Raw genomic sequence first — 13,473 nt, 5'->3', positions numbered from 1 at the left:
CCGTCTCTACTAAAAAATACAAAAAACTAGCCGGGCGAGGTGGCGGGTGCCTGTAGTCCCAGCTACTCGGGAGGCTGAGGCAGGAGAATGGCGTGAACCCGGGAGGCGGAGCTTGCAGTGAGCTGAGATCCAGCCACTGCACTCCAGCCCGGGCGACAGAGCGAGACTCTGTCTCAATTAAAACGAAAAAAAAAAGAAAAAAAAAAAAACAGACTCCGTCTCAAAAAAAAAAAAAAAATTTTTTTGTAGAGACAGTCTCTCACTAAGTTGCCCAGGCTGGTCTCAAACTCCTGGGCTAAAGTGATGTGTTGGCCTCCAAAAGTGCTGACATTACAAATGTGTGCTACCGTACCAAGCCTGAACCTGCCTTTTTTTTTTTTTTTTTTTTGAGACAAAGTCTTGCTCTATCACCCAGGCTGGAGTGCAGTAGTGCGATCCTGGTTCACTGCAAGATCCACCTCTCAGGTTCAAGCAGTTCTCCTGATCAGTCTCCCAAGTAGCTGGGATTACAGGAGCCTGCCACCATGACCAGCTAATTTTTGTATTTTTAGTAGAGACAGAGTCTCGCCGTGTTGGCCAGGCTGGTCTTGAACTCCTGACCTCAGGTGATCCGCCTGCCTTGGCCTCCTAAAGTGCTGGGATTACAGGCATGAGCCACCGCGCCCAGCCTGTTTCCAGTTTTTTGTGATGACAGACAATGCTGCTGGGGCCATCATCCTTGTCCATGCTTACCCGGTGCACTCCTGCATTTCTGTCAACAACGTCCTCAGATGTGGAGTGGCTGCATCATAGGTTACACACGCCTTCAGCTTTACTAGACATTGCCCAGCTAGTTCCCAAAGTGTCTACTACTTTTTGCAGCTTATTTCACCCCCAATCGCACCCTCAGCTCACTATGCTTTGGGTCCTATGGGCCTTCTTTTGGGTCCTTCGGCACATGTGCGCCTCAATCACAAGGCCTTTCCATCTGCCATTTCGTCTGCTGAGAGGACTTCCCCAACACTCAGCCTAGCAAAGACCTTTTCTTCAGAACTCAGCTCTAGGCATCACTCCCTCCTCAATCCCAGACCAGGTCAACCCTCCTTCCCTCCCTATTATGGAACTCATAGCACCACATGTGTCTCCTTTGTGATATTTATCAACTGCGGAGTTTCCTCTCTCTCTGTGCAACTCTCCGAACAAAGTCTGTCTCCCCTGCTAAGCTGTAAGTTGCCGTGTTTGTTTAAGCTCACTGCCCTTTCTCCAACACCCAACAGCATGCCTGGCACATGTTAGGCGTGTTATTACTCTAATAGCTATTCTGTATTCTAACTCATATTTGAGTTCAGTATGTAACTTTTCCAGCATGTTTTCACATTAATTAGCATCCTCTGGGAACAGGATCATGACAATGTAGACACAGCCCCTTCCCTTAAGAAGTTCACAGATTTAGGTCAATAAATGTTAACTAGACTCACTGGCCCATGACATATTTTCAGTGCTTAGCAACTGTTTCATCGACTCAGAGGTCCCCCTCGTCTAAGTATTAGTATAATGAACAGTGTGGGCCAGTGTTTACTGAGCACTTATTATGTACCAGACACTCAGCTAAGTGCTTTTCATTTACCATCTCCTGCCTGCTGACATCCTTCCCAGGAGGTCCTGTATCACCTCCATTTGACAGATGAGGAGACTGAGCCTCAGGAAGGTGAATTCATTCATCTGTTCCAGGTCACACAGCTGGTACATGATACAGACGGGATTTCTCAGCCAGAGTTCCTAACCTGTACCTCCTATTACAATGCTGCATTTTCCCTGCCCCAATTACACTGCTCTCTTTCTTTGGTTTATTTATTTATTTATTTATTTATTTTATTTTTTTTGAGACGGAGTCTCGCTCTGTCTCCCAGGCTGGAGTGCAGTGGCCGGATCTCAGCTCACTGCAAGCTCCACCTCCCGGGTTCACGCCATTCTCCTGCCTCAGCCTCCCGAGTAGCTGGGACTACAGGCGCCTGCCACCTCGCCCGGCTAGTTTTTTGTATTTTTTAGTAGAGACGGGGTTTCACAGTATTAGCCAGGATGGTCTCGATCTCCTGACCTCGTGATCCGCCCGTCTCGGCCTCCCAAAGTGCTGGGATTACAGGCTTGAGCCACCGCGCCCAGCCTTGGTTTATTTATTTATTTTTTATTTTTGAGACAAGAGTCTGGCTCTGTCACCCTGGCTGGAGTGCAGTGGCCAGATTTTGGCTTACTGCAATCTCTGCCTCCCAAGTTCAAGTGATTCTCCTGCTTCAGCCTCCCAAGTAGCTGGGACTATATGCGCGTGCTACCATACCCAGCTAATTTTTGTATTTTTAGTAGAGACAGGGTTTTTCACCATGTTGGCCAGGCTGGTCTTGAACTCCTGACCTCGGGTGATCCGCCCACCTCGGCCTCCCAAAGTGCTGGGATTACAGATATAAGCCACTGTGCCCATCTTAAATTACACTGCTTTCTGTTGGAGTCCAGAGACTAAGTTTGATACCTACCATTACTGGGCACCCCAGTACTAACCATTTTACATCCATCTATTCATTTAATTCAAATAGTTACCGAACCCACCACAAACCAAGTTCTGTTCCGGGGCTGGAGATATGGAGGTAAACAAAACAAACATCCTAGTGGGAGAAGTAAAAACTAAAGAAACTCAGTTAAGTAGAATACAAAATATGGGCTGTTCACAGTGGTTCATGCCTATTATCCCCGCACTTTGGGAGCCAGAGAGGGAGGATTGCTTGAGGTCAGGAGTTCGAGACCAGCCTGGGCAACATAGTGAGACCCTGTCTCTACAAAAACAAACAAACAAACAAAAACAAAAAACTTGGGCCGGGCATGGTGGCTCATGCCTGTAATCCCAGCACTTTGGGAGGCTGAGGCAGGTGGATTACCCGAGGTCAGGAGTTCGAGACCAACCTGGCCAACATGGTGAAACCCCGTCTCTACTAAAAAAACAAAAATTAGCCGGGCATGGTGGTGGGCGCCTGTAATCCCAGCTACTCAGGAGGCTGAGGCAGGAGAATTGCTTGAACCCGGGAGGTGGAGGTTGCAGTAAGCCGAAGATTATGCCATTACACCCCAGCAGCCTGGGCAACAGAGCTAGACTCCGACACACACACACACACACACACAAAACCCCACAAAACCAAAAATTAGCCAGCTGTGGTGATGGGTGCCTGTAATCCCAGCTACTTGGGAGGCTGAGGCAGGAGAATCGCTTGAACCCAGGAGGCAGAGGTTGCAGGGAGCCAAGATCACATCATTGCGCTCCAGCCTGGGGGACAAAAGCAAAACTCTGTTTCAAAAACAAACAAAAAAACTGGCTGTGTGTGGTGATGCATGCCTGTAGTCCCAGGTAATCGGGAGACTGAGGCAGGAGGATCACTTGAACCCAGGAGTTGGATGTGTCAGTGAGCTGTGATTGTGCCACTGCCCTCCGGCAGCCTGGGTGACAAAAAGAGACCCTGTCTGAATATATTAGGTTGGTGCAAAAGTAACTGTAGTTTTTGCCATTGAAAGTAATGCCATTAAAGGTAATGGCAAAAACAGCAATTACTTTTGTGCCAAACTAATAGAGATATAGATGTGTAGATAATATGATCGATGGTGATCAGTGATAAGAATGAAAAGGAAAACAGAAAAGTGAACAAGGGGTCGGCTTGGTGGTTCACGCCTGTAATCCCAGCACTTTGGGAGGCCGAGGTGGGCGGATCACTTGAGGCCAGGAGTTCGAGACCAGCCTGGCCAACATGGTAAAACCCCACTTCTACTAAAAATACAAAAAAATTTAGCCAGGCGTGGTGGCGTGCGTCTGTGGTCCCAGCTATGCGGGAGGCTGAGGTGGGAGGATCCCTTGAACCCAGGAGGCAGAGGTTGCAGTGAGCCGAGATCGCGGCATCGTACTCCAGCCTGGGCGACAGAGTGAGAACCTGTCTCCAAAGAACAAACAAACAAAGAAAAGGAACAAGGAAAATAAGATGGTAAGTGTGGTCTCCAAGGTCTTGTTCTTCCTATGTCCATTATTTTTCCCATTATACAAGTGAGGAGGAGGTTCAGAGAGGTGGAGTAACTCATAAAGGGATTCACAGTGCGCAGGCTGAGACGTCAGTGTCCTGGAAGGACCCATCCTGCAATCACTCTTGGCTGTGTTCTTACCCGGTGCCTAGGATGGAGGTGAAGACAAAAAGAGCATCGGACTTTCTCCCAAGAGCTTGAGACCTGGCAAGCGGGTAGGTCAATACCTGTGAGCAGAGGACTCCCAAAGCGCCTGCAAAGCATCCATGAGGTGCCCAGGGCAGACATCGAGGAATCACGGTGGGAGAAGCAGATGCAGAGGCTGGAGTTGAAGCTCAGGCTGATGAATCGATTCCAGAGATCAGGAGCAGAAAGCAAAGTACCCCTAGGATCTTCTGGGACCGTTGGTAGCTCCCAGGCCCACTAGTCCTGGCTCTACTCCCCTTCAGCCCTCTTGTCTCCAGCCTTTAGGCCTTCAGACAGAGAGACCCAATGACGCTAGTTACCTAATAATTAGCCACAGCCTAGCACGGAGGCAGCTGCTGTCATATGCAAACAGCGGCCCCCTCCTCCACCTGACATCATGAGCTTGGGATACCTCCCAGACTGCTGGGTCGTGGCGGTGGAGGACGTAGGGTACGTGTTTTTAGGCCTCAGCTGTGGGCGATGCTGGCTCGTCCCCATGACTCAGTTTTTGTGCAACAGGTCTCATGAACAAGGGTGGCAGTGTGGACGAGTGGGTAAGGGTCTGGACTTCGGAGCTAGAAAGGTGTTCCTGCCTCCCCAAGGCACACCAACCAACATATTTTTTATACCTCTAAGAAACTTGGTATCTTTTTTTTTTTTTTTTCTGGAGACGGAGTCTTGCCTCTGTCACTCAGGCTGGAGTGCAGTGGCGTGATCTTGGCTCACTGCATCTGTCTCTTGGGTTCAAGCAATTCTGCTTCAGCCTTCTGAGTAGCTGGAACTACGCTTGGCTAATTTTTTGTGTTTTAGCAGAGACGGGGTTTCACCATGTTACTCAGGCTGGTCTCAAACTCCTGAGTTCAGGCAATCTGCCTGCCTCGGCCTCCCAAAGTGCTAGGATTACAGGTGTGAGCCAGTGCGCCAGGACCTTTTTTTTTTTTTTGAGACACGGTTTCACTCTGTCACCCAGGCTGGAGGCTGGAGTGCAGCGGCGCGATCTTGGCTCGCTGCAACCTCCCCATTCTGGGTTCAAGCAATTCTCCTGCTTTGGATTCAAGCAATTCTCCTGCTTCAGACTCCTGAGTAGCTGGGACTACAGGTGCCCACCACAACGTCCAGCTAATTTTTGTATTTTTAGTAGAGATAGGGTTTCACCATGTTGGCAAGGCTGGTCTCAAACTCCTGACTTCAGGTGATCTGCCCGCCTTGGCCTCCCGAAGTGCTGGGATTAAAGGCATGAGCCACCGCACCCAGCCGGTATCTTGTTCAAAGAGGTACACTTTAAGGATTAGTTGATCAAGCTGAAAATATACATAGTTTTGGAGGTTGAGGAATTCATTCATTCATTCAACAAACATTTGTTGAGTGTTTTATAAGCTGGGTCCTAGGACCTGAAAATAAACAGTGAAGAGGACGGACAAAGTTAAGTCTCCTCAGAGACGACTTTTTTTTTTTTTTTTTTTTAATAGAAACAGGGCCTAATTATGTTGCCTAGGCTGGTCTCAAACTTCTGGGCTCTCAAGTGAGCCTCCTGCCTTGGCCTCCCATAGTGCTGGGATTAGACGGGGACTTTTCTTTTTATTAAGTGAGTCGTGTCAGACTGTGGACCTGTGAGTATTCTATTACAGTTGTGAGAGGTGTTCTGAATGAGAAAGAATTTTGTATATTCACCTGCTCTCAATTTGTAAGGGAGCCATCTCAGAATTTTCTCTCTTCAGGCTGGGGATAAGAGCCAACGTCTTCATCTCAGAGCATCTCAGCCTCACCACGGGGATCGTCCTACTCTCTGCCGTGAATAGGTGCCGCAGGATGAAGAGTAGGGTTTCCTACCAAGGCTGCTGTGTTTTGTTTTTGTTTTGTAGAGATGGGGTTTCACTATGTTGCCCAGGCTGGTCTCTAACTCTGGGTTCAAGGGATCCACCCGCCTTGACCTCCCAAAATGTATAGGTATGAGCTACAGTGCCTGCCTAAGGTTGCTTTGGTGTGAATCAAGGAGGCACTCAATAAATAGTTGTGGGATTAATGAATGTCATTTCAAGGAGGGTTAAAAGCCATGGACACCATCTGTAAAGGGTGTTAGAATTTGGTTATCCAGGAAAAGAGAAAATTTCAGCAGTTATTCCGAGATTTCCAGAAGGGTGAGTAGTTTTGGGACTTGGGGAGGAGGAATTGGGGTGCTGGGTTTCCATTCAACAACTATGTTTTCCAGCCTGGCCAACAGGCAAAACCCCGTCTCTACTAAAAATACAAATATTAGCTGGGTGTGATGGCAGGTGCCTGTAATCCCAGCTACTTGGAAGGCTGAGGCAGGAAGATGGCTTGAACCCCAGAGGCAAGGCAGAGGTTGCAGTGAGCCGAGATTGTGCCACTGCACTCCATCCTGGGCGACAGAGTGAGACTCTGTCTCAAAAACAACAACAACAACAATAACAAAAAACCCACAAGTAATTTTAGAGGACATGCAGGCATTCTGCTAGAGCAACATCCATGAATGAGACAGACCAGGTACTGCCCTCCTAGGACTTACAGTCTGGTGAGGGCACAGGCAACAGTAAGATGATGTGGTAATTACTGGGAGGGGGCAGGAAAGACAGAGAGGAAAGCAGATTCCAGGAGAAAGAGGAGGGAGGAAGGGCTGGGAGAACAGATTGGCATAGGCAGAGGTCTAGAGGAGGAAAGAGCAGGTTTAGTTAAAGAACTCAAAATAGTTCAGCATGGTCAGACTTTGGAGTCTGGTGAGGGACAGGATATAGAAGCAAGGGGACCCAATCCCAGCCATTGCAGGCAGCCTTCCCCAAGACGTTCCCCTTGGGGAAAAGCTGAATTTGCCCAATCCACAGCTAGCTGTCATGGTTCTGGAGCCCAGGAGGTCAACCTAATTTTAATTAAGGCACACCATTTATTGAGTACTGTTATAGAACATTGACTCATTCAATTGTTGGGTAACTTTATTATTATGATTATTATTTTTTGAGATGGAGTTTTGCTCTTGTTGCTCAGGCTGGAGTGTAATGGTGCGATTTTGGCTCACTGCAACCTTCGCCTCCCGGGTTCAAGGGATTCTTCTGCCTCAGCCTCCCAAGTAGCTCGGATTACAGGCATGCACCACCATGCCCGGCTAACTTTGTATTTTTAGTAGAGACGGGGTTTCTCCACGTTGGTCAGGCTAGTCTTGAACTCCCGACCTCAGGTGATCCACCCGCCTTGGCCTCTCAAAGTGCTGGAATTACAAACATGAGACACCTTGCCAGGCCTATTTTTCTTTTTTTTTTTTTTTGAGACGTAGTCTCGCTCTGTCACCCAGGCTGGAGTGCAGTGGCACTATCTGTGCTCTGCAACCTCCACCTCCCAGGTTCAAGCACTTCTCTTGCCTCCACCTCCCAAGTAGCTGGGATTGCAGGCATGCACCACCATGCCCAGCTAAGTTTTATATTTTTAGTAGAGACAGGGCTTTCCCATGTTGGCCAAGCTGGTCTCAAACTCCTGACCTCAGGTGATCTGCCTGCCTCTGCCTCCCAAAGAGCTGGGATTACAAGCATGAGCCACCGCGCCTTGACGCTCTGGTAACTTTCATGCGACCCCATTTTACAGATGAGAAAACTGAGACTCAAGTTTGGGCACTTTGTCCAAGGTCATGCAGCTGACTACGTTTAGGAACTTTGAATGTTCATTTATGTAAATACTTCTACTTTAGCAGTGCCTCTTTCATGAGGTAATGTGTAAAAGCTTTTTTGTAGTAGAGCCATATAAACACAAAGCATTGTTATCCATTTTGCTGGACTTTTGGCTCCATCTAGTTCAGCCTGCAGCATTTAGGGAGTCCAGGAAAGAGGAGGGGGGCAGTAATTAAAGCCTAAAGGCCCAGTAGCCTCTCAAATTTCCCTGTCTATTCCGTTCCCTCTCTGAGGCACCTCCAGATTTTATCTTCTACCAAATAGTTTGTTTCTCAGAAGTTGCAGGATGTGGGCGGTTATAAAAAAAATCAGCAGCACCAACAACTACAAAAACCCCAGCAGCAGCCTAAACACAAAAGAGTTTGAATTTTGAACAAAGGGCAGGGTGAGACCTGAAAGTAAACGCTGACACATCCTCTCCCCAGCTGTGAACTGGGGGTCTGAGGGCTGCAGCAAAGGTCATCTGTCTCTACATCTTTAGGCAGGAAATGCAATTCAATCCTCCCAGTGACTGATCACTTTGCAAGATTAATGGAATTATCTCCAACACTGGTCTCTGTTCCAACAGCACAAAAAGTGAATCAACCTTCTCACTTAAAAAGGTCAGCGGATTCCCCATTCTAAAAGTTCGAAACTTTCCTCCAGGAAATTCGTCCCTGACTATTCCTTTGTGGGGCGAAATCCTGCTTTCTGGACTAAGACTGAAAGGTGGTATTTGAAAGTCCGGGGACTTTTGTAGGCTTTTTATCTGTTGCTACTTCAACTTTCAAATACAATAAATGCAAAAGGCCTGATTTTCCCTTAAAGGGTTAACTGCCAGCCCTCTGAGCCCTCCCTCGGGGATTGTCAACCAATGACAATTGAGCATGATGAAGTAATGCTAGGATTTTTATTTCCATTGGTTAAAGTACTTGTCCATCAATCCAAAGAGACAATTTTTTTCTTTTTCTTTTCTTTTTTTTTTTTGAGACGGAGTCTCGCTCTGTTGCCCAGGCTGGAGTGCAGTGGCGTGATCTCGGCTCACCACAACCTCCTCCTCTCGGGTACAAGCGATCCTCCTGCCTCAGCCCCGTCAGTAGCTGTGATTACAGGCATGTGACACCATGCCCGGTTAATTTTTGTATTTATAGTAAAGATGGGGTTTCACCATATTGGCCAGGCTGGTCTCAAACTTCTGACTCCAGGTGATCCACCTGCTTCAGCCTCCCAAAGTGCTGGGATTACAGGCGTGAGCCACTGCGCCCGCCCCAAAGAGACAAGTTTTTAAAGAATCTTTCAACTTTCATGACTCTTCCTGGCATTAACCCCTTAATTAACTCACCTGTTATATCCAGTGTTCCTTCCAACCGTTACAGTGGAAGAGAGAGATTATAAAATGAAGAATTTGCTGGATGCGGTGGCTCATGCCTGTAGTCCCAGCACTTTGGGAGGCCGTGGCGGGTGGATCACCTGAGGTCAAGAGTTCGAGACCAGCCTGGCCAACATGGTGAAACCCCGTCCCTACTAAAAATACAAAAATTAGCCAGGCATGGTGGTGGGCACCTGTAATCCCAGCTACTCGGGAGGCCGAGACAGGAGAATAGCTTGTGCCCAGTAGGTGGAGGTTGTAGTAAGCCGAGATCATGGCATTGCATTCCAGCCTGGGCGACAGAGTAAGACTCCATATCTAAATAAATAAATCAAATGAGGAATTCTAGAGAGAAACTGAAGTCTTCCCCAAATGGCCAAGGCCTGACAGTCTATAATGCATACATTTTGGTCTTCCTTAGTCTTTTTACTCAATCCACAAAAGAATGAGGAATAAAAAGAAAAGGTCTTTGGAGACCCCAATCACGTTTTTTTTTGAGACAGAGTTTCACTCTTGTCGCCCAGGCTGGAGTGCAGTGGCACGATCTCGGCTCACTGCAACCTCCACTTCCTGGGTTCAAGGGATTCTCCTGTCTCAGCCTCCCAAAGTAGCTGGGATTACAGGCACCTGCCACCATGCCCAGCTAATCTTTTTTGTATTTTTTTTTTTTTTTGGTAGAGACAGGGTTTCACCATGTTGGCCAGGCTGGTCTTGAACTCCTGACCTCAGGGGATCCACCTGCCTCGGCCTCCCAAAGTGCTAGGATTACAGGAGTGAGCCACCGCGCCCAGTCTCCGTCTTTCTTATCCTTTTTTTTTTAGGGGGGGCCACACACATATATACAAATATCACTATAAATAGCTTGTTTTGACATAAATGGGTCATAATATACACTTTATTCTGTGACTTTTAAAAAACCAATCTTGAACTTTCTATCACAACTCTCAGATTTATGTAGCACTTAAATAATATTTTTCTTTTTCTTTTTCTTTTGAGATGAAGTTTCGCTCTTGTTGCCCAGGCTGGGGTGTAATGGCATAATCTCCAACCTCTGCCTCCCGGGTTCAAGCGATTCTCCTGTCTTAACCTCCTGAGTAGCTGGGATTACAGGCGCACGCCACAATGCCAGGCTAATTTGTGGTATTTTTAGTAGAGACGGGATTTTACCATGTTGGCCAGGTTGGTCTCCAACTCCTGACCTCAGGTGATCCACCTGCCTCAGCCTCCCAAAGTGTTGGGATTACAGGCGTGAGCCACTGCGCCCAGCCTAAATAATACTTTAGAATGGCAGTTCTACAGATAGCACATGGAAAACTGTCCGAGATTATAGTCAGTGAAAAGTAAGATGAGAGACGATGTGTATATTTCTTTCTTTTTCCTTTTTTTGAGATGGAGCCTTGCTCAGTCACCCAATGCTGGAGTGCAGTGGCATGATTTTGGCTCACTGCAATCTCTGCCTCCTGGGTTCAAGCAATTCTCCTGCCTCAGCCTCCCGAGTAGCTGGGATTACAGGCGCCTGTCGCCAAGCCTGGCTAATTTTTGTATTTTTAGTAGAGACAGGGTTTCACCATGTTGGCCAGGCTAGTCTCCAACTCCTGACCTCAAATGATCCGCCCATCTTGGCCTTCCAAAGTGGTGGGATTACAGGCGTGAGCCAGAGCACCCGGCTGGTGTGTATATTTCTGTGATACACTAATACAAGAAGTGGCCAGGCGCGGTGGCTCACGCCTGTAATCCCAGCACTTTGGGAGGCCAAGGCGGGCGGATCACGAGATCAGGAGATTGAGACCATCCTGGCTAACACAGTGAAACCCCGTCTCTACTAAAAATACAAAAAAAATTAGCCGGGCGTGGTGACGGGTGCCTACAGTCCCAGCTACTCTGCCGGCGGAGGCAGGAAAATGGCTCGAATCTGGGAGGCGGAGGTTGTAGTGAGCCGAGATGGCGCCACTGCACTCCAGCCTGGGCGACAGAGCGAGACTCCGTCTCAAAAAAAAAAAAAAAAAAAGAAAATAAGGTCAGGCGCAGTGCCTCACGCCCATAATCCCAGCACTTTGGGAGGCCGAGGCGGGCAGATCACTTGATCACTTGAGCTCAGAAGTTTGAGACTAGCCTGACCAACATGGCAAAACCCTGTCTCTACAAAAAAATACAAAAACTAGCTGGGTGTGGCGGCCTGTGCCTGTAGTCCCAGCTACTCAGGAGGCTGAGGCAGGAGAATCGCTTGAACCCGGGAGGCAGAGGTTGCAGTGAGCTGAGATCATGTCACTGCACTCCAGCCTGGGCGACAGAGCAAGACTCCATCTAAAAAAAAAAAAAAATAAAATAAAAGAAGAAAAAAAAAGAAAAAGAAAAAATTGTGGAATATTTCATAAATACAATAGAATCTGAAAAATATTTAACTATACTTTAAGGAACAGTCTCAGATGCCCAGCAGGTAGATTAAGAAACAGAAAGTCACTAGTGTCTCTGTTCACATTCCTTTCCTGAATGGTCTTTTGCAGCATTTTGTGTTAATCATTTCTTGCTTTTATTCCTGTTTTGCGACTTATGTATCTATAGCTGAAGAATATGTAGCCTGTAATCCCCCACTTTGGGAGGCTGAGGGGCAGATCACTTGAGCTCAGGAGTTTGAGAACAGCCTGGGTAACAGAGCAAAACAGTGTCCCTACAAAAAATACCCAAATTAGCTGGGCCTGGTCTTGCATGTCTGCAAGTCCCAGCTACTTGGGAGTCTGAGGTGGGAACACTGCTTGAGCGTGGGAGGTGGAGGCAACAGTAAGCTGTGATTGCACCACTGCACACCAGAGCCTGGGTGACAGAGCGAGACCCGGTCTCAAAAAAAAAAAAAGAATATTTATTTAGCTTTGGTTTAGATTTGCCTGATTTTGAATCTTATAGACTTAAAAAAAGGAATAGAATGGAATTCATTTTTGAGTAGGTAATACATCTCTGCAGTACAGAATCAAGAGGTACTACAGCATCTAAAATGAGATTAAGTCAATAAGGTTTAAAATCAGGCACCATTCATGTACATATATGGTAAAAATGTCACTTTACCAAAGAATAGGCTTTCTTCTCTTTTCCCAGTTTTCTCATTTTTTTCTCATTTTTTGATCTTTCCAAAGGAATTTCTGTGCATACTAAAGAATGTATGGGCCGGGAGTAGTGGCTCACACCTATAGTCCCAGCAGTTTGGGAGGCCGAGGTGGGTGGATCACCTGAGGTCAGGAGTTTGAGACCTGCCTGGCCAGTATGGTGAAACCCTGTCTCTACTAAAAACCCAAAAATTAGCCGGGCATGGTGGCACGCACTTGTAGTCCCAGCTACTTGGGAGGCTGAGGCAGAAGAATTGCTTGAACCCGGGAGGTGGAGGTTGCAGTGAGCCGAGATTGTGCCCTTGCACTCCAGCCTGGGTGTTATAGCGAGACTCCGTCTCAAAAACAAACCAAATGCATGTAGGATATATCTGTAGATACAGATATATCCCTTTTGGTTTACCGTGGTCAGCACAACTTAGTATTACTAGTATTCTGCATCTTGTTTTGCTTTGGTTTGGAGACGGAGTCTTGGGATGTCACCCAGGCTGGAGTGCAATAACATGATCTTGGCTCAGTGCAACCTCTGCCTCCTGGGTTCAAGCGATTCTTATGCCTCACGTCCTGGGAAGCTGGGACTACAGGCGCGTGCGACCATGCCCAGCTAATTTTTGTATTTTTAGTAAAGACAGGGTTTTATCATGTTGCCCAAGCTGGTCTCAAACTCCTCAGCTCAGGTGATCTGTCTGCTTTGGCCTTCCAAAGTTCTGGGATTATAGGCATGAGCCACTGTGCCTGGCTTCACTCTCGATTTTTTAGAATATTACTATGACTTTGTGCAAAGCGCCTCACATCTGCAGTACCTTTGAATCCTTGCCAAATCTCCATGAGGGGCTGTAATTCCCCACCTTTATGGCTGAGGCTCAAAGACAGGTTACGTTGCTTGGCCAAATTTTATAGCTAGGTTATAACGATAGGATTCGAACCCAGAGCTTACAGGAATCCAGAGCCCACAGGGTTGCCCACTATGCTAAGCCTCCCTTCAGGGCTGTCTCATAGAAGATGATAGAGATATTCAAGATATTCTTTTTTTTTTCCTTTTCTTTTTTCTGAGACAGAATTCCCCTCTGTCGCCCAGGCTTGAGTGCGGTGGTGCAATCTCAGCTCATTGCAACTTCTGGCTCCTGGGTTCAAGCAA

Source organism: Piliocolobus tephrosceles, chromosome 10 (assembly GCF_002776525.5).
Source record: "Piliocolobus tephrosceles isolate RC106 chromosome 10, ASM277652v3, whole genome shotgun sequence".
Classification (NCBI taxonomy): Eukaryota; Metazoa; Chordata; class Mammalia; order Primates; family Cercopithecidae; genus Piliocolobus; species Piliocolobus tephrosceles.
Note: the sequence above shows the minus strand (reverse complement) of the source record.